At 42.0% G+C, this 20,723-nt stretch overlaps 1 protein-coding gene across 5 annotated transcripts in view; it reads left to right on the top strand.

Moving 5' to 3' along the window:
- The window catches only part of EEF1B2 (eukaryotic translation elongation factor 1 beta 2), a 954,602-nt gene that overhangs the window by 630,655 nt on the left and 303,224 nt on the right, over window positions 1–20,723 (top strand). Inside the window, exon 1 of one of the 5 annotated variants that reach the window (XM_050750900.1) lies at window positions 19,578–19,587. The exons of the other annotated variants lie outside the window; for them this stretch is intronic. The gene's annotated coding sequence lies outside the window, so the exon portion shown is untranslated. Of the gene's footprint in view, window positions 1–19,577; window positions 19,588–20,723 lie in introns of those variants that run through there. 5 annotated transcript variants of the gene reach the window in all.

Raw genomic sequence — 20,723 nt, 5'->3', positions numbered from 1 at the left:
CATTTATTTTGGTAAAACACAGCACATATATATATATATATTTACACATATATATTTGCACGTGCTTTTTCTCTGGGTTGTATAGATATCTATTTATTGTCCAGGGTTGGCAATAACCTTCAATCCATCTTTCAGAGTGTCCTCTTATGGGTTGTCAACAAAACTTTCCTAATTTGGGTTTTTGGCAGCTGAATCCAACCACCACTGGAAACCAAACTGCTGGGCTTTAGAAAGCCCAGCCCATCCATCTGGACAGGGCTTTCTCAAAGGAACCCTGACCTCCCCTGGAGACCCTCCCCTCTAAGCCCCTCGTAGCATTATCGTGTTAAAAGAGGCTTTTGAGAAATCAATATTTGTTTGAGAATATGCAAGTGGTTCTCATCATGCTTTCCAAACCCTATCTGGAGTGGGAGCATAGAAAGACTCATGATTTGTGGGCTTGGAGGTTCAATGAATCAGGAAAATTCTCCCCAAACTAGTGTTAACAAAAGAATAGGGGAGGGCATATGAAATTAGGTTGACAGGATGACTGGGAGTCTTGGTTATGGTTCTGCCTTCCTGTCAGGGGAATGAGCGCTGAGTAATAACCTTGCTGATGGCGAGTTATTTTCATGAAGGTATTTTAAACAGCTGGTCCTTCTCCCCAGATAGCCAGAACTGCCTCATGCCAGGGAGCCACCACACCCCTGCTGCTTCTGCTGCCTGGTGCCTGGATTGAAAAATATGAGGCAGTTGTGGGAGATGAGAGCCAGACGTCCTTCTATTTACTTATTTAACTAGTCTGCTGGCCTGGGTGCAGTCATGCAGTTTTCCATTTACATGATCTGCTAATTGGATATCAATACCTGCCCAGCCTTGGTCCATACTTAAGGACCTCTAGATGCAGGTCTCAGCTCTTTCACTCCAAATATGGCCTGGGTGCAAAGCGTGGGCAGGTAAAACACTTGAGAACAGTGTTCTTGATCTTTAGCATGCTTGAGAACCACCTGTGAACTTGGTAAAATACACATTCTCAGGCCCACCCCAAAAGGTTCTGATTTAATATGTCTGAAATAAGGTCTGAGCATTTACATGTTTAACAAGAACTTGGCATTTCTAACAACAAAGTGATGCTTGCGTTGTTGGTCTGCAGATTACACTTTACCTAAGCCACTGCCTTTGAAAGATGACCTAGCCACCAGAAAAGTTTAGAAATGTGTTCCTTAGGCCAGGCATGGTGGCTCAAGCCTCCAATCCCAGCACTTTGGGAGGCTGAGGCGGGCGGATTAGGAGGTCAGGAGATCGAGACCATCCTGGCTAACACGGTGAAACCCCGTCTCTACTAAAAATACAAAAACAAAATTAGCCGGGTGTGGTGGCAGGTACCTGTAGTCCCAGCTACTCGGGAGGCTAAGGCAGGAGAATGGTGTGAACCTGGGAGGCGGAGCTTGCAGTGAGCTGAGATCGCACCACTGCACTCCAGCCTGGGCAACAGAGCGAGACTCCATCTCAAAAATAAAAATAAAAATAAAAATAAATGTGTTCCTTTATCTTCAATCAAGTCAACAATGGATGTTAATTGGAAACATTTTCTCTAGGGAAGAAGAAAGAATGCTGGGGTCCTACAGGTGCAGAGCTTATCCCTCCCCTACTCCTTCCACTGCTGATCTAATCCTTTAGGGCTTTGCTTGAGTCTCTCTGGAGCCTCAGCCAGCTCCTGCAACCTAAAGTAACATCCCCCTTATCTGAATTTCCACTGCACTTCAACACACTGCCGCCTGCTTTTGTCCTCAATTATGCACTCATTGTTCCCTGCACGTGAATTTTGTCATAGATCTGAACTTTAATGCAATTGGACAAAGGCCCTCTCAACACTCACAGAGCTAGGAGTAGGCACAGAACGCTCTTTAAAATACATTTCAAAGATCAAAGCAGAGCTAAATGAGTGTGCCTCAGAATGTAAGAACAGGTAACATTGGAGAGCTGTGACCATAAAGGAGTCATCAGATCAATGCATCACCATGTCATTTTGGCTGCGGTTCTACATTTTTTGTTTGAAGTGGCTGGCAGGAGATAAAGACCAACTCTGCTGTGTAGAAGAGTAATTGACTTGTATTTTCTGGTATTTTCTCTACACAGAAATTAGTTCAAACTATTTCCAAGATGTTCAAAAACTGGATGTGGCTGCATGAAACAGGTTAAAAAATTAGATATGGCAGGTACTGACTATGGAATGGCAATGTGAGGAGTGTGGCAGACCCTCTCCCCAGGTAAATACCATTTAAGTTCTGAAAATTATGAAAGGATAAGTAAAAGGTATATTTTCAAACCCTAGAGCAACCACTAAGAAAATAGTTCAAAAATATGTAGTTTAAAAATCATTAGGGGCCTTCAAATTTTCTGCAAGAAAATATTCACTTAATGAAAAAGAAAGTAACAGCAAAGGAGTAACAGAAGAACAAAAAAAAGGAGGCATACGAAAAAAAGAAGTAAACTGGCAGACATAAATCCAGCCACACAATAGAAACACTAAATATGAATGGATTATACAATCCAATCAAAAGGCAGAGATTGCAGACTGAATAAGAAAACAAAACCCAAATATACTATGTCAATAAAAAATATATGCTAGATTAAAATACACAAATGGTTAAAAGTAAAAAACAAAAAATGAAAATAAATATACCATCCAAACAGCAATCATAAAAGAAATGAAGTCACTATATTCATATCAGACAAAACAGACATTAAAATAAATAATGTCACTGGGGATTAAAATGACATTTCATAATGTTAAAAATGATTAACCCATCAGAAAAATATAATAATGATAAGCCTATATGCAACTAATAATAGAAACCCAAAATGCATGAAGCAAACATTAACAGAATTGAAGGAAGAAAGATAATTCAATAATAGTTGAAGACTTCAATACCTCAATTTCAATAACAGATACAGGAACTAGAGAGAAAACTGATAAGCATATAGAAGACATCTAAAGAATATACCACCCAACAACAGAAGAATACGTGTCCTTCTCTAGCACACATGGAATATTCTCCAGGATAGACCATATGCTAGGCCACAAATAAAACCTCAATGAATTTAAGGGGGTTGAAATTAAACAAATTGTTTTCCAGCCACAGTGGAATTAAATTAGAAACAATAACATAAGTTAATTTGGAAAATTTAAGAATATTTGGAAGTTAAATACACACTCTTAATTAATTGATGGCTCAAAAAATAAATCATGAGAGAAATAAGGAAGCACTTTGAAATGAATGAAAATTAAAACACAACATTCCAAAATAGGGGATGCATCTATAGCAGTGCTTAGAGATGAACTTATAGCTATAAATACCTATGTTAAAAAAGAGGGCAGATCTCAAATCAATAACCTAGTCTTTCACATTAAATAACTGGAAAGGAAGAGAAAACTAAACCCAAAGCAAGCAGAAGTCAGAAAATGATAAAGAATAGAGCAGAAATAGATGAAATAGAGAATAGAAAAAATCAACAAAACTAAATATTGGTTATTTGAAAGGGCAATACAATTGACAAACCTTTAGATACTAAGAAAAAGGGAGAAGATTATAATTACTAAAATCAGGATTTAAAAAGAGGCATCACTACCAACCTTACAAAAGTAAAAATAATTATAAATTAATGGTATGTTATACCTTATGTAATTGTGCCATAGTTGTTATCTATTCCATTCTAATTTTTTCATTCATTTTTATCTTTGCTTTTTCAGTTTGGAAAGTTTCTATTGACATGTCTTCTAGCTCACTGATTCTTTTCTCAGCCATGTCCAGTCTACTGATGAATGCACCAAAAGCATTGTATTAATCTGTTTTCACACAGCTGATAGAGACATACCCAAGACTGGGCAACTTACAAAAGAAAGAGGTTTAATTGGACTCACAGTTCCATGTGGCTGGGGAGGTTTCTCAATCATGGTGGAAGGTAAGGAGGAGCAAGTCACATCTCATGTGGATGGCGGCAGGCAAAAAGAGAGCTTCTGCAGGCAAACTCTCATTTTTAAAGCCATCAGATGTCATGAGACTTCTTTACCATCAAGAAAACAGCATAGGAAAGAAAAGACCTGAGCCCACGATTCAATTATCTCCCACCAGGTCCCTCCCACAACATATGGGAATTATGGGAACTACAAGATGAGATTTGGGTGAGGACACAGAGCCAAACCATATCAGGCATCATTTCTTTTATGGTGTTTTTTCTATCTAGCATTTTCTTTTGGTTTGTTCTTAGGGTTTTTAATCCCTTGTATATTGTCCACCTTTTCCATGAGAGTTATTGGCATATGAATGAGTTATTTTAATACCCAGTCTCATAAATTCAAAATATCTACCATACCTGGGTTTGGTTCTGATGCTTAAATTTTTCTTTTCAGACTGTGTTTTTGTCTTTTAGCATGCTTTATAATTTTTTTGTTGAAAGCCAGACATGACATACTGGGTAAAAGGAACTGAGCACTAAACAGGCCTTTAGTGTGAGGTTTTTGTTTATGCTAGGAGTAAGGCTGTGTTTACTGTTTGCTATAACTGCAGGTATCAAAGGATAAATTTCCTTTCGTGTCTTTGATTCTGTCCCCCTTTTATCTTTGGGTTTCTCTAAATACTGCCTAGTAAATAGAGTCTGAGCCTTATAGTCCTTTTATCTATAGTTCACTGTTGTTGTACCAAAGCCTAACTGATGTAGTGTTAATTCAAGATTATTTAATGATAAAACACTCAGCAAACAAGCAATAGAATAAAGCGCATCTATGAAAAAACAAACTAACATCATATTTAATGATAAAAGATTGATTATTTTCCCTTTGAGACTAAGAACAAGACAAGGTTGTCCACTCTTACCATTACTATTCAATATTATACCGGAGTAGCCAGAGCAATGAGGCAAGAATAAGAAATAAAAGGCATCTGGATTGGAAAGGAAGAAGTAAAATTGCCTCCATCCACAGATGACATGATCTCTTATTTAGAAAAAAACTAAATAATTCACACAGAAAAATGAGACTAATAAAGGAGTTCAGCAAAGTTGTAGGACATAAGGTTAATATATAAATATCAGTTGTAGTTCTATGCAGTAGCAACGAACAGTCCGAAAATAGAATTAAGAAAACAATTTCATTTACATTAGCATCAAAAAATTGAAATAGTTCTGGGCGCGGTGGCTCATGCCTGTAACCCCAGCACTTTGGGAGGCCGAGGTGGGCGGATCACCTGAGGTCGGGAGTTCAAGACCAGCCTGACCAACATGGAGAAACCCCATCTCTTCTAAAACTACAAAATTAGCCGGGCGTGTTGGCACATGCCTGTAATCCCAGCTACTAGGGAAGATGAGGCAGGAGAATCGCTTGAACCTGGGAGACAGAGGTTGCTGTGAGCCGAGATCCCACCATTGTACTCCAGCCTGGGCAACAAGAGCAAAACTCCATCTTAAAAAAAAAAAAAAAAAAAAAGGAAATACTTAGGAATAAAAAGGACAAGATTTATACACTGAAAACTACAAAACATTGTTGAAAGAAAGTAAAGATGTAAACAAATGGAAAGACAGCTCATGTTTATAGATCGAAAGACTTAATAGTGTTAAAATGGCAATACTCCCTAATTAATCTATAGACACAATGCAATCCCTAGCAAAATTTCAGCTGACTTTTTTGAGAGGATTGAGAGCAACTGACAAGTTGACTCTAAACTTCATATGGAAATACAAGAGACATAATAGCCAAAACAATCTTGAAAAAGAAGAATAAATTTGGAGGACTCACACTTCAAATTTCAAACTTACTGTAAAGCTATAGCAATCAAGAATACAATACTGGCACAAGGACATACAAATCAATGGAATAGAATAGAAAGTTGAGAAATAAACCTTACTTTATGGTCAATTAATTTTCAGCAAGGGTACCAAGACAATAAAATGGGGATAGAACAGTCTTTTCAACAACCAATGGTACTGAGGACATCCACATACAAAAGAATGAGTTTGGCCCCCTTTCTCAGGCTGTCTTGGTCCATTTGTGTTGCTCTAAAGGAATACCTCAGGCTGGGGAATTTATAAAGATAAGAGGCTTATTTGGGTCACAGTTCTGCAGACTGTGCAAGAAACATAGCACCGACATCTGCTTCTGGTGAGAGCCTCAGGCTGCTTCCACTGACAGCAGAAGGCAAAGGGGAGACAGCATGTAGAAATTGCATGGCCAGAGCAGAGGCAAGGGAGAGAGGAGAGAGGTGACAGATTCTTTTAAACAATGAGTTCTCACAGGAAATAATGAAGCAATAACTCATTACTCGAAGATGACTCCAAGTCATTCATGAGAGATTTGCCCCCACAACCCAAACACCTCCAATTAAGCCTTACCTCCAACCTTGAGAATCAGATTTCAACATGAGATATGGAGAAGTCAAATATCCAAACCATAGCACACACCGCACATAAAAACTAACTCAAAAATGGATCATCGATCTAAATGTAAGACTTAAAACTATAAAACTCTTGGAAGAAAACACAGGAGTAAATCTTCATACCCTTGGACTGAGCGATAGTTTTTCAGATATCACCTCAAAAGCACAGCAACAAAAGAAAAAATATGCACACTGGAATTCATCCAAATTAAAAATATTTGTGCTATAAATGATATCATCAAGACAGTAAGAAGACAATCTGCAGAATGGGAGAAATATTTTCAAATTATGCATGTGATAAAAGACTTGTACCCAAAAAATAGCACAGGGGAAAACACAACTCAATTCTTTAAAACTCACTTTAAAAATGGGCAAAGAATCTGAATAGAAAGTTCCCCAAGGAAGATACACAAATGATTAATAAGCACATAAAAATATGCTCAGAATCATTCATCAATAGCAAAATGCAAATCAAAGCTACAATGAAATGCCACTTCACACTCACTAGGATGCCTACAATTAAAAAGGCAAAAAAAAAATAGGAGGTGCTAGGCAAGAATGTGGAGAAACTGGAACCCTCAGTGCATTGTTGGTGGGAATGTAAAATAATGCAGCCACTTTGGAAAACAGTTTGGCAATTCTTCACAAAGTCAAACATAGAGTTACCATACAGCCCAGCAATCTCTCCCCTAGGTATACAGCCAACAGAAATAAAAACATGGCCACACAAAAATTTGTATACAAATATTCATAACAGCATTGTCCATTCATCAGCTGATAAATGGATGAATAAAATGTGGTATATCCATACAATGGAATATTATATTAAGGTATAAAAAGGAATGAAGTTCTGATACATGCCACAACGTGGATAAACCTAGAATATATACTAAGTCAAAGGAGCCAGTCCCAAAGGCCACATATTATATGATTTCCTTTCTATGAAATGGTCAAGACAAGCAAATCTATAGGGACATAAAGTAGATTAGTGGTGCCTGGATCTGGGGGCAGGCTAGGAAGGAATGAGGAGCGACTTCTAATGGGAATAATGTTTGTTGGGGGTGATGAAAGTATTCTAAAATTAGATGACAGTGACTTGCAAAATTCTGTGCATATACTGAAAACCATTGAATTGTATACTTTAGAGAGATTAGCTGTATGAATGTGAATTATATTTCACCAAAGCTGTTTAAAAAATTAATGTGGTGAGTCTGATAGCTCAGAACCTCCACACACACAGGATGGTTGGAAGTGGGAAGGCAGTGGATGTCTAAAGTGGAATGCAGTCTCCTCTAGCATGGCTGGATCCAAATGCTCCCACCATGTCCTCAGGAATCTCTCTTTCCCGGGACTGCTTTCCTCTGAGTTTACTTTGTTCTCAGGCAAACTGCCTCATCAAGCAATCAGCAACTCTAGGATTACGAGCTTACAGTCCACCACTTTACCCACTCCAGGAAAAAGACTGCTTTTCCCATAGTTACAAATGAAGCCCCCAAGCTGCTTCTCATTGGCCTGGCTTGGGACATTTGCCTCCCATTGAGTCAGTCACTGTGGCCTAGGGAACGAGCTCTGACTGACCTGGCCTGGATGCCATGCGCATTGCTAGGTGGGTGAACAATGGATTACCATGTGTTGTGGTCTTTCCTCCTAAGAATTTTGAGGTGCTGATAGCAGAAACGAGTATGGGTGTTGGGATCCACTACAGTGGTAGAAAGCGTAATTTAATAAAGCGGTGTCATTAAACCTTCTGAGCGTAGCAATGAAAAGATCTATTATGATCCCTGGAAATGATTTTTAAACCCATGTGAAAAAAAGGGTGTGTCCAAGGTTGAACAATAGACTTTGATTGAATATCCAGCTTCACAGATGGCACCTCTTGGAAAATTTCCAAAATGAGAGCAAACAGTTGAAGCTCTCTATGGTTTTGATAAATCTCTTCCTTGGGATTGTATAGCTAGACTTGGCACAATTTTGACATATAGTTCCTATTGCAACTTTTCCATTTCATCATAGTATACACAAACCTGACTTCTACTAGCAAGACTGCAGAAGTAGGGGAGCCTAATATGTCCCCCAAATTAAATGAGGGAATGGAGCGAGGAGAAGAGCTGCAAATACAGGAAATTGTAAGGATATTATTTTACACTGGAGGCTTTCCCATAGCTTAGCCTTTTACATGCATTAATTTCTCTTTGCAAATAAAGACCAGATGCTATCTTGTATTTTTTGTAGCTTCAATAGCAATTCTGCAAAGTAGATGTAACAGAAAATTTTCAAAATAATACTAGTTTGATTATTGAGAATGTTACCTTGCGTGGGAATGCTACTACTACTATCACAGTTAATAATAATAGCTAACAATTATTGAGCACCTACATGTAGTAGCTAATTTAATCCTCACAAAACTTTAAGAGGATGGTATCATTTCAACAATGGGGATACTCAGAGAGGTTAAGTGACTTATCCAACATCACAAAACTAGTAAAGGATGGAGCCAGAATTTAAACTTGCCTCCTGGTTACTTCTTTTCACCACCTTGCTGGTGTTTTAGGGGATAGCCTCTAAGTTATTAGACACATCAGAAGACTTGGTGATTCCGCCATGAGGCCTAGTTACTACAGTGACCACAAAGGCACACACAGGAAGCAGCACATGCACACAACGTATGTACCACAACCTTGCACACTCCCACACTGCTCCTGTTCCGGCTGATCTGATATCTGTCTCTCACTTCACTTCCTCAGAAAGGCAGCCAACACTCAGATGTGGAGTCAGAAGTCAATGCCATTTCCTTCCTGGGCAACCCTTTACAAATTGCTTAAACCCTCTAATTTTCAGTGCTTGTAAAAGCATTTTCCTCCCTCACCATGTCCTTGTCAGGATCAAATAAGCTTATGTTGCGGCAGGCACTTCGGATGTATAGCTGTAGCATTTGTATCAGAGGAATGTTACATTCATTCACCTTTCTCAGAGTGGCTACAGAAATGGGGCCCCGGGTGGGCCCCTGCTCCCTGCTATCAGCAGCCCTTGACATCCAGAGTGTTGGCCACATCATTCATTCTTCCTGTCTCTCAGGAAAAGAACATAAAGATGTTAAAAAAAAAAAAAAAAAAAAGTGGAACTGGGTGCCTGGACTCTTTGCCAGCCTAAAGGGGCATATCCCAGACTCTTTCTACTCCATGATAGGTATTTTGGGTCTAAAAGTCAAAATAATCCCTAAAACTCTATAGCAGCCAGCTTTCGGAAAGCAATAGTCACCTGTAACAAGCTGGTATGACTGAGATCTTCTCCGACCTTTGCAGGTTACAGAAATGACACCAGACCTAGTGTAATCCCCTCTACATTTTCCAGGGCTGGATTCAAAGAAGACTCCACGGCTCAGGGACAGAACCATAAACCTGGTTTGCAGGTCTTTGTCATGAACAGATGGAAGAGAAGGCATAGGAACTCAGAGGCTGTGTGTTAGAAGAGAGAGGGTTCCCCTCCCAAGGCCAAGGAACTGGGTACCCTCAGAGACTCACCTATCAAGTTTGGAGGTGTCTACAAGAAAGGGAGGCTAACAGGTTGTTTGGTTGGTTTCTTAGCCCTTAGGCTTTCCAACCCACCCAACCTTCCCAACCCCAGGTAGCAATAACTGAGGGAAGATTGGTGCCAGTTACCAGAAAAACTAATGATGGATTTACCTGCATCTGTAGGTCCAGCAGTGAGGGCAAGGACTATGGATACTGGGGCTGCAGGCTAACCTGACTGGGGCTGTGGGATAACCAAATGAGGCATGGGCCAAACTAGGGAGACATCAGAGAAATGTGGCATGAGGAGTCCAGCTGGGGGTATCTGGAATACGTGGTCCAGGCTCACAAATCTCAGAAGTGGCCAAGCTCCAACAACAGGCCCTTGGGGGCTTGTTGGGGTTTCCACTTCTCCATACAAAATCCAAGATCAACAACCTCCCCCAATATATAACCTCTGGAAAAGAGATAAGAAAAGGCCACCTAGGAAGAGCCTTTCCCCTCCCTGCCCTCACCAAAGAGGGCAAAGCAGAAGGAAGGAAGGAAGGAAGGGTATATGAGAAGTCACGGCACACCCCTACCTCCTCTCCAAGCCACTAGGCCCATGCACATAGCCAGTGCTGGGAGGGAGGCAGAGCTTAGAATAGAATCTCAGGTTGAAGTTGAAATTGCAAAATATATGAGATTAAATTCCAATAACCAGAATGAAACTGATCTAATAAGCAGAAGTGAGTAAAAAATTACGGAATCCAACTGACAAGTTGCTAAGGGAACCTGCTGCCCCAGCAGGAAGGGAGGGGCTCAAGGCCAACAGAGCACAGCTGGTAGGAATTATTAGAAAAACAAAGCTGTTTCATGTCTATTCATCAATAAGGTGAGATCTCTCAATCTAAGCTCTCATGTACCAAGGGCTCCAGTTTAAAGCACATTCATCCTTGCCTATATGGCCCAAGAGTCAAGGTTGCCAGAGCAGTGATTAGGTGTAGAGCCAGCCTCAAGTTAGAGAGAATCAAGTATGAGACCTGGCTCCTCTGTGTACTAGCTGTGTGACCTTGGGCAAGTTCAACTCCTCTATGCCTCAGTTTCCTCATTTGTAAAATGGAGATAAAGAATTCTTGTGAAGATTCACTAAGAGAACTCATGTAAGCCATTTAGTCCAGTGTCTGGTGGATACCAAGTCCTTTAATACTATTGTTTTTATCAATCTCTGCTCAGCAATCCACAGCATGTTCAGCTGCTGTCGTCTTCCGCCTCACTCAGCATTCCTCTCCCTCTCTTCCCTTGCCTTTCCTGCCACTATCCTCTCTGGCTTCTTTTTTTTTTTTTTTTTTGAGACAGAGTCTTGCTCTGTTGCCCAGGCTGGAGTGCAATGGTGCAATCTCTGCTCGCTGCAACCTCTGCCTCGCAGGTTCAAGCGATTCTTCTGCCTCAGCCTCCTGAGTAGCTGGGAATACAGGCACATGCCACCACACCTGGCTAGTTTTGTTTTGTTTTGTTTTGTTCTGTTTTGTTTTGTCTTGTTTTAGTAGAGATGGGGTTTCACCATGTTGGCCAGGCCAGTGACAAAATCCTGACCTCAAGTGATCTGCCCACCTCAGCCTCCCAAACTTCTGGGATTCTTAATCTCTTTGTTAGCACATCCCCCTCTACTTTTGCCTCTTTGGGCTCTGTCCAGGTCCTCCCCTCTCTCACTTCCACAAACTCCTTAGGTGACTGCACTGATTCTCACCACTTTAAATACCATTTGGGAACCATGGCTCCCAAATACACAGCTCCAGCCCACACTGTTTTTCCTGAGCACCAGTCTTTCAGGCCCACAGCCAGCTGGATGTCTCCCTTAAATGTCTCATGGGCATCTCCAAATTAACATGTCCATGTAGGAGCTCTGGGTCTGCCCCCTTCCACCACTCCCCACATGCGCTCTTCTCCAGTCTTCCCACCTTCCTCCTCCAGCCCAATTAATTGCTCAAGTCAGAAAGTAATCCTTTAAGCCTCTCTCTCCATTACCTACTGCCCAGCACCAACCCATCACCACTGTACTCTTAGTTCAACTCCCAAAATATATCCCCAACCTATTCACTTCTCTCCACACACACTACATCACCATGTCCAAAGCATTTAGCTATCACAAAGACAACAGAGATAGATTCCTAACTGGTCTGATAGCTTTCACTCTGCTTTTGTGGTGTGTGTGTGGGGTGGGGGGAAGGGCGTGGGGGAGTAAAATATGCATAACATAAAATTCAGCATTTTAACCACTGTAAAGTCTTCAATTCAATGGCCATTTAGTATATTCATAATATTGTGCAACCATCACCAGTATCTAGTTCCAGAGATACATTTTCATCACCCCAAAAGGAAACCTCATACCCCTGAAGCAGTCACTCTCTAATATGGTTTGGCTCTGTGTCTGGGCCCAAATCTCAAGTCAAATTGTAATCCCCAGTTATTGGAGGTGGGGCCTGGTGGGAGGTGATTCAGTCATGGGGATGGTCCTTCATGAACGGGTTAGCACCATCTTCTCAGTGCTGCTCTTGTGACAGTGAGTGCTCGCAAGATCTGGTTATTTAAAAGTGTATAGCACCTTCCCTCCACCTGCTCAGGCCATGTAAGGCATGTCTGTTTCCCCTTTGCCTTCCACCTCGATTGTAAGTTACCTGGGGCCTCCCCAGAAGCTGATGCTGCCATGCTTCCTATACAGCCTGTAGAACCATCAGCCAATTAAGCCTCTTTTCTTTATGAATTACCCAGTCTCAGGTATTTCTTAATGGCAATGCAAAACAGGTGAACATACTCTCCATTATTCCCTCCCTCTAGCCCCAGGCAACCACTACTCTGCTCTCCATCTCTAGAAATGAAGCTATTCTGGACATTTTCTATAAACGGGGTCATACAATATGTGGTGTGGCCTTTTGTGTCTGGTTTTTTCACTTATGTGTTGTGTCTGTCTTTTTCACCTAATGTTTTCAAGGTCCATCCATGTTGCAGCATGCATCAGTACCTCATTCCTTTTTATTCTTTGCTTTGACTCTTGCTCCTTATTTATTTTCACAAAGATGCCAAAGTAATCTTTTGAAAATAGGTTGTTATTCTCTCATTCAAAACTTTTCATCAGCTGCCCATTGTGCATGAGACAGAGCAGAAAAAATTTTTTTTTTTTTTTTTTTTGAGTCAGAGTTTTGTTCTTGTTGCCCAGGCTGGAGTGCAATGGTGCGATCTCGGCTCACTACAACCTCCGCCTCCCGTGTTCAAGCAATTCTCCTGCCTCAGCCTCCAGAGTAGCTGGAATTACAGGCATGCTCCACCACGCCTGGCTAATTTTGTATTTTTTAGTAGAGATGGGGTTTCTCCATGTTGGTCAGGCTGGTCTTGAACTCCTGAACTCAGGCGATCCACCCGTCTCGGCCTCCCAAAGTGCTGGGATTATAGGCATGAGCCACTGCGCCCGCCCAATAGAGCACAAAATTCTTAAGAAGACCTTCAACAGCCTATATCACCTGACCTCTGCCCTTCCCACCACTATCACCTTCCTCATCATCTCCCCCTGGCTCACTTTGTACCAGCTACACTGCTTTATTGAAGCTTTTTCCAGGAGTAGAGCCTGTGCACATGTTCTTTGGTCTGCAATGCTCTGCCCTCTCCTCTCAGCCTATCTGTGAGCACCAGGCTTACAGATCCTGATTCCTCAATCTAAATTACATCACCCCACTTTTTATGAGAGAATCATATTTGCTTTATAGCACATGTCATAATTTGTAATTAAGCATTATTTGCATCTTTATCTACTTATCTACATTTATCTACTAGACTGTAAGCTCCATGAAGTCAGGAACCAAGTCTGTTTTCTTTACTAGTGTTCTTAAAGCCTAGCATTGTGCTTAGCATAGTAGTTGTTCATAAAATATTGATGACTGGGAGAATGAATGAATGAATTTTCTAGAGCAGAAAGAGAAGGAAATGGTAATTCAGCCACTTCTGGAAAAGCCACTTCTGCTATTAGAGAATCTAATCTAAAGTTGCTCAGACAGGCGTAAGCTCTTATTTACCCTCATCATCACCACTATCATCAACAGCGACTTCCTGCTGACCTAATGGTGGCTGTGTTGAAGAAGTCTTGGGAAAAAACAGACTTTCTGGGTAATTCCAGTTCTCCTCCTGCAATTTGCACTCCAGGCAGCTGGAAGCTAAAGGCTAGAAGCCAGCCCCATGAAAAATGACTGCAGGGCAACAGAGAGAGACACCGAGTGCCTTCCCAGATTCCCTTCTGTTGGCCAAGTCTCCCTTACAGCGGTGGTGCTCAAACTTCCCTACTCACAGTGCCCTTCAGTGAGACAAAAGCCACCCTCTTCACAGTTCCTCCTTACCATCCCAGTGGAAATGCAGAATCCAGAATAATGGCCCTGCTTTAACAGAGACACAAAATGAGGACCATCGTATGTAATTATGAATTCACACCAGCAACAAAAGCTTAATATGCGTATTCATCCTGTGGGAGACTGCCCTACAGACCACCAGGGAACCTGGACCACACTTCAAGCACATCTATCTGAAAGGATTTGGGAATTTGCTGCAAACCTCCCTGACTCTATTGTTGTAGTCCCCAGATGAGACCTAACCCAGTTAAGTTAGCATCATTTTTTAAGTAAGAGCAGAACAAGTCTCACTATGGGCAGCTCCCCATTCTCTGTCCTGACACCTCATCATCCCTGCCTTTGATGCCTGGGTCAGCTGGCAGCATCTTCTGTCTCTTTTGACGTGGCTCCCTATTGGCTCATGTCTTGGTCTGAGCACATCTGGAACACACAAACTAAGTCCATTCATGCTAGTACTCCAGGGCTTAAAAACAATCAGAGGCCACAAGCAGATTTTAAAAACAATGAGAGACGAGAAATGGGGCTTTTAACATTTGTCACTGCAACTCATCCCTATAAATGAGCCCCAGGTCCCAAAGAACACTGGGTAATACATTCAGCTAGCCCACCAACAAATACATGCTGAGCATTGCTAAGCACCAGGCACCGAGTTGGGGACTGAGGATGCAATGATAAACAAGACAGATGTAGTCTTTGTCCTGATGGAGTTGATAGCCTAGTTAGAAATAAACAAGTCAGTGACTATACAGCTTAGCAACTGCTGTGATGAGGGAGGTAAAGGATCCTTTGGGAGCTCATAGCAGGGACCACTCATCAAGACTTGGGGAAGGGAGTTGTAGAAAGTAGCCCGGTGGAAGTGACACCTAAGCAAAGACATGAATGATAAGTAGGATTTAACCAATGAAGCAGATGGGATGGAATAATAAATGTCCAAGAGAGAGGAAACACAATTTTCATTGGACCAGCAGTGGGAGAATTTGAGGAGCTAAAATGATGTTTGTGCAGGGTGGTGGGGAGAAGAATTGGAGAACGATGCTGGAGGGATCAGAAGCACACATATTATGCAGGGTCTTGTAAGTTACTTCAAAGAGTTTGGCATTTATTCTAAGGGCATTGAGGAGCTAGAGCAGGATTTCAAACAGGATGGGGAAAGTTTTGCATTTTGCAAAGATATCTTTGGCTGTAGTATGGACGGTGTATTAGAGGGGAGTGATAATAGAGACAGAATCAGCCAGAGGCTATTCCAAAAAGCCAGGGGTATAGAGAAAAGAGGACAGAGTCGTTAGGAGCAAGAGCACTTGGCGATGGGATGGATGGGGGATTGAGGGAGAGAGGATCATGATGAACTCAGGCTCAAGTCAGTAAGTGAATGGCCCTGTAATTCACAAACACAGAGAACCCCAGAAAAGGAGCGGGTAGGGAAGGAAAAGTCCAGTTTGTACACATTGGCTGGTAGGTGTCAGGAGGACATTCAAAGATGCTGTCATGCAGGTAATTGGACATGTGAGTCCAGAACTCAGAAGAGAAATCTGGGCACTATAATACATTTGTAAATTGAGAGCATGTATGTGCCTTTTGAAGCCATGAGAGTTAATCAGTCCACTCTAGGAAATCACTTCCTGGTGGAGGCTACAACTAAGCAGAACCTGAAGGATAAGTAGGATGAACAAGTGAAGTAGAAGAGTGGGAAGGAAAAACATTCAAGATAATGAGAGTAGCACATGCAAAGGACCAGAAGCAGGAGAATTTGAGGAACTAAAATCAGTTTGGAACAGTGAGAACATAACGTGGGACAGACCTCATAGGAACACCAAGGTTTAACCAGTGAAGAAAAGTCTGAAAATGAGACCAAATACTAACCAGGGAAATAGGAGAAAAACACAGAAGTCAGGGGAAGCAAGGGATTCAGAAGAACAGTCAACAAGGTCAACTAGTGTCAGGAGGCTATGTCCCTAGTGCCTAGAACAATGCCTAGAACTAAATAGTTGAATTAAATGAAATAACTTACATTTTAAAAAAGTTAACTGAACTTAGCAACAGAGCTCATTAGTGGCCTGAGAAAAGGACTTTCAATGGGGTGGGAGCCAGTTGTGGTGGGATAAGGAATAAATATGGCATATGAAAATTGATATCGACAATGCTCACTGAGTCCTAAAGGGGCTCCTGTCCACCTGACTAACTTCACCAGCTGACCTGGTGCCATCATCCCCTTGCTCAGTATAACTCAGCCATACGGTCCCTCTTTCAGATCCTCTCTCAAAGTCAGGGACCTCACCAACAGTTCCCTCTGCCTGGAGTCCAGTCTTCCCTCCACTCTGAATCTCAAGCCCAGCCGACTCCTATTCATCCTTCAAGGCTCTGCTCAAATGGCATGGTCTCAGTGGCGGCTTCCCAGACTTGTCATCCTCTCCGCCAGTTCCCCATGAAGTTCAATGCCAGCCTTACACTCTTGTTGCATGCTGCACTTTTCTTCTGCATCACTTAACACAAGTGCAATGTGTTCGTGTGGATATTTGTTTAAGGCTGGTCTCCCCAACTAGACCAGAAGCTCCCCAACTAGCAGTGTGAAGGAGCTGAGAGATGGTAGAAGAACTTTTTAAAAAATAAGAAACACCAGAAAAGGGAGATGGAACAAAAAAAATTTTAAATAGGCTGGGCACTGTGGCTTATGCCTGTAATACCAGCACTTTGGGAGGCCAAGGTGGGAGGATCACCCAAGGTCAGGAGTTCAAGACCAGCCTGGCCAACATGGTGAAACCCTTTCTCTACTAAAAATACAAAAATTAGCCTTGCGTGGTGGTGCGTGCCTGTAGTCTCAGCTACTTGGGAGGCTAAAGCACAAGAATCACTTGAACCCAGGAGGCAGAGCTTGCAGTGAGCCAAGATCGCACCACTGCACTCCAGCCTGGGTAACACAGCAAGACTCTATCTCAAAAAAAAAAAAATTTAAATTAAAAAATTAAAAATTAAATATAAGAGGGATGAATGTATATTGAAATGTTCATATGAAGAGAGAGGAGATAATGAAAACAGTGGAATCCCTGGGGAGGCTTCAGAAGACAGCAGACGGAGGGATGACCCTCAGATGGAGAGACACCTTTTTCACCAAAGCAGGAAACAAGGGAAGAATACGTGTGGGCACAGCTTCAGTGGCAAGAAGGTGAGGAGGCACCTGTCTGTGGACTCGTTTTTTCTGTGAAAATTTTAAAATTTCTGTCTCTTAATTTTAAACAGCTTATTTGTATAGTCCCTTCAAACTTCCCTTTGAAATAAACAAAAGGTAAAAGACCTACATGAGGAAGGGAGATGGAAGACGAATTTGAGATGCATTCTGAAAGTACTTGGCAATAGATTTGATATGGCGATGATAGAGAGGAAAGTGTTTCATTTATTTATTTATTTTTTTTTTTTTGAGATGGAGTCTTGCTCTGTTGCCCAGGCTGGAGTGCAGTGGCACAGTCTTGGCTCATTGCAACCTCTGCCTCCTGGGTTCAAGCGATTCTCCTGCCTCAGCCTCTTGAGCAGCTGGGACTACAGGCACCCACCACCATGCCCAGCTAATTTTCGTATTTTTAGTAGAGACGGGCTTTCACCATATTGGCTAGGCTGGTCTCAAACTCCTGACCTCATGATCCACCCGCCTCGGCCTCCAAAGTGCTGGGATTACAGGCATGAGCCACTGCGCCTGGCCCTTTAATTTAGTTTTTAACAAGGTTACATGAGCACATAGTTAAAGAAGTCAAATAGTTCTACAAGACTTGTTGTTGTCACAAATAGCAGTCCCTGCCCCCATTTTCCTTCCCCAGGGACAACTAATTTTAATTCTTACCATTAATTTTTTTGTGTTGGTATTTGTGTCCATATCAGTATATAACATGTGTGTATGTCTAATTCCTGATTGGTCTGTTTTAGGTACTATCTATGAACTTCCCGCTGGGGAAGACGAGGATTTGGCACTCCTGCCAACTCCCTTTACCCTCACACACACACACACACACACACACACACACACACACACACACACACACACTCCCCCTGCTCCACAGGTCCCTAAGATATGACATCACATTTTTCAGATAGATTAATATTCTGTATTTATATCTATGACTAAGTAAATGCTATTTACAGATGAGCCACATACTATCCTATGATTACTTTTCCTTGCCTGCACACATTTTGTTTTGCCTGGAGTTATCTTATTTTGCTTTCTTGTTATCAATATTGTTGCCATTAATCCAATCCCAGGCTCCCCATCTCTCAATATGTTTGGATTCAATAGAGAGACTTTCGAGGTTACCTTATTGAGTAAAAAATTCCCATAGGTCCTCCTGACTCCTCCAGGTTGCCCTCAACTCCTCGGTTCTGGGTGCATGGCTGTCACCATGGTCCTGGCTAGTCCCTTCTCTTCTCTCCTTTATTGGTGTTCTGTTAACTATCTCTCATGTCCTTGGTTTGCAACCTCAGTCTGGTGGAACACATCTTCCAGTAGCTTCCTGAGAAAAGCTACATGAGAAGTAAAATGACTGAAATTCTGCATGACTTAAATGTCATTCACCCACTATCAGGTTAAAAGAAGATATAGACACATAATTATTTCAACAGATGCAAATAAAGCATTTATAAAATTCAACACAAATTTAAAATTTAAAAATAATTTCTTACTGAAGAATTATTCACAATATTCAAAAGGTAGAAACAACCCAAGTTGAATGGGTGAAGATGAATGACTAAACAAAATGTGGTATATACATATAATTGAATATTATTCAGCAATAAAAATGAGTGAAATTTGGGTACATGCTACAACATGGATGAACCTTAAAAACATTATGTTAAGTGAAAGAAGCCAGACATGAAAGGACAAATACATGATTTCACTTATATGAAATACCTAGGCTGGGAACGGTGGCTGACATCTGTAATCCCAGCACTTTCAGAGGCCACGGCAGGAGAATCGTATGCGTACAGGGGTTTGAGATCAGTCTGGGCAACATAGTGAGACCTTGTCAGAAGGGAGGAAGGGAGGAAGGGGAGGAAGGGGAGGGAGGGGAGGGAGGGGAGGGGAGGGAGGGGAGGGGGGGGGGGGAGGGGAGGGAGGGAGGGAAGGGAGGGAAGGAAGAGAGGGAAGGAAGGGAAGGGAGGGAAGGGAAGGAAGGGAGGAAAGGAGGGAAGGAAGGAGGGAAGGAGGGAGGAAGAGAGGGAGGGAGGAAGGAAGGAAGGGAAGAAGGAAGGAAGGGAGGGAGGGAGGAAGGAAGGGAGGGAGGGAGGAAGGAAGGGAGGGAGGGAGGAGGGGGGAGGGAGGAAGGAAGGAAAAGAGGGAGGGAGGGGGAGAGAGAGAAAAAAAGAAAAGGAAAGAAAGGAAAGGAGAAGAGAGGAGAGAAAGAAGGAAGGAAGGAAAGAAGAAAGGCAGGCAGGCAGAAAGATCTAGAGTAGACAAAAAGAGAAGAGAAGAGAAGAGAAGAGAAGAGAAGAGAAGAGAAGAGAAGAGAAGAGAAGAGAGGGAGGGAGGGAGGGAGGGAGGAAGGGAGGAAGGAAGGAAGGAAGGAAGGAAGGAAGGAAGGAAGGAAGGAAGGAAGGAAGGAAGGAAGGAAGGAAGGGAGGAAGGAAGGAAGGAAGGAAGGAAGAAAGGAAGGAAAAAAGATCTAGAGTAAACAACTTTATAAAGACAGAAAGTAGAATAAAGGTACCAGGGCCTGGGAGAAAAGGGGAACAGGATGTTCTTGCTTAATGGTTACAGAGTTTCTTTTTGGAGTGATAAAAAAAGTTTTGGAAGTAGATAGTGATATCGGTTGCACACATTGTGAAGGCGATTGATTAATGCCACTGAATTGTACACTTCAAAATGGTTAACTAGCAAATTTGTGTTATATATTTTTTATCACAATACAAATTTTTCAAAAGAAAAATTTCTTTCCAAATTCAGAATAGAGGAAACTTCCTTAGTCTGATAAAGAGTACCTACAAAATAATAACTTTAAGGCCAGGTGCAGTGACTCACGCCTGTAATCTCAGCACTTTGGGAGGCCAAGGCAGGCGGATCACTTGAGGCCAGGAGTTCGAGACCAACCTGGCCAACATGGCAAAACTCCATCTCTGCTAAAAATACCAGTATCAGTAGGGCATGGTGCCACACGCCTGTAGTCCCAGCTACTCGGGAGGCTGAGACATGAGAATTGCTTGAACCAGGGAGGCAGAGGTTGCAGTGAGCCCAGATAGGACCACTGCACTCTAGCCTTGGTGATAGAGTGAGAATGTGTCTCAAAAAATAAAAAGTGACTTTAGAACACCATTCTAAATGGGAAAACATTAGGATACTTCCCTTTAAAGTGAAAAATAAGACAAGATGGCCTAGTCTTATCTTTCCTATTCAGTGCAATATTGACAGCCCCAGCCAGCACAAAAGCAGAAGAAAAAGAAAGAAGGAATGGAAA

This window comes from Macaca thibetana, chromosome 12, assembly GCF_024542745.1.
Source record: "Macaca thibetana thibetana isolate TM-01 chromosome 12, ASM2454274v1, whole genome shotgun sequence".
NCBI lineage: Eukaryota > Metazoa > Chordata > Mammalia > Primates > Cercopithecidae > Macaca > Macaca thibetana.
This window is presented reverse-complemented; position numbering and strand designations above follow the sequence as displayed.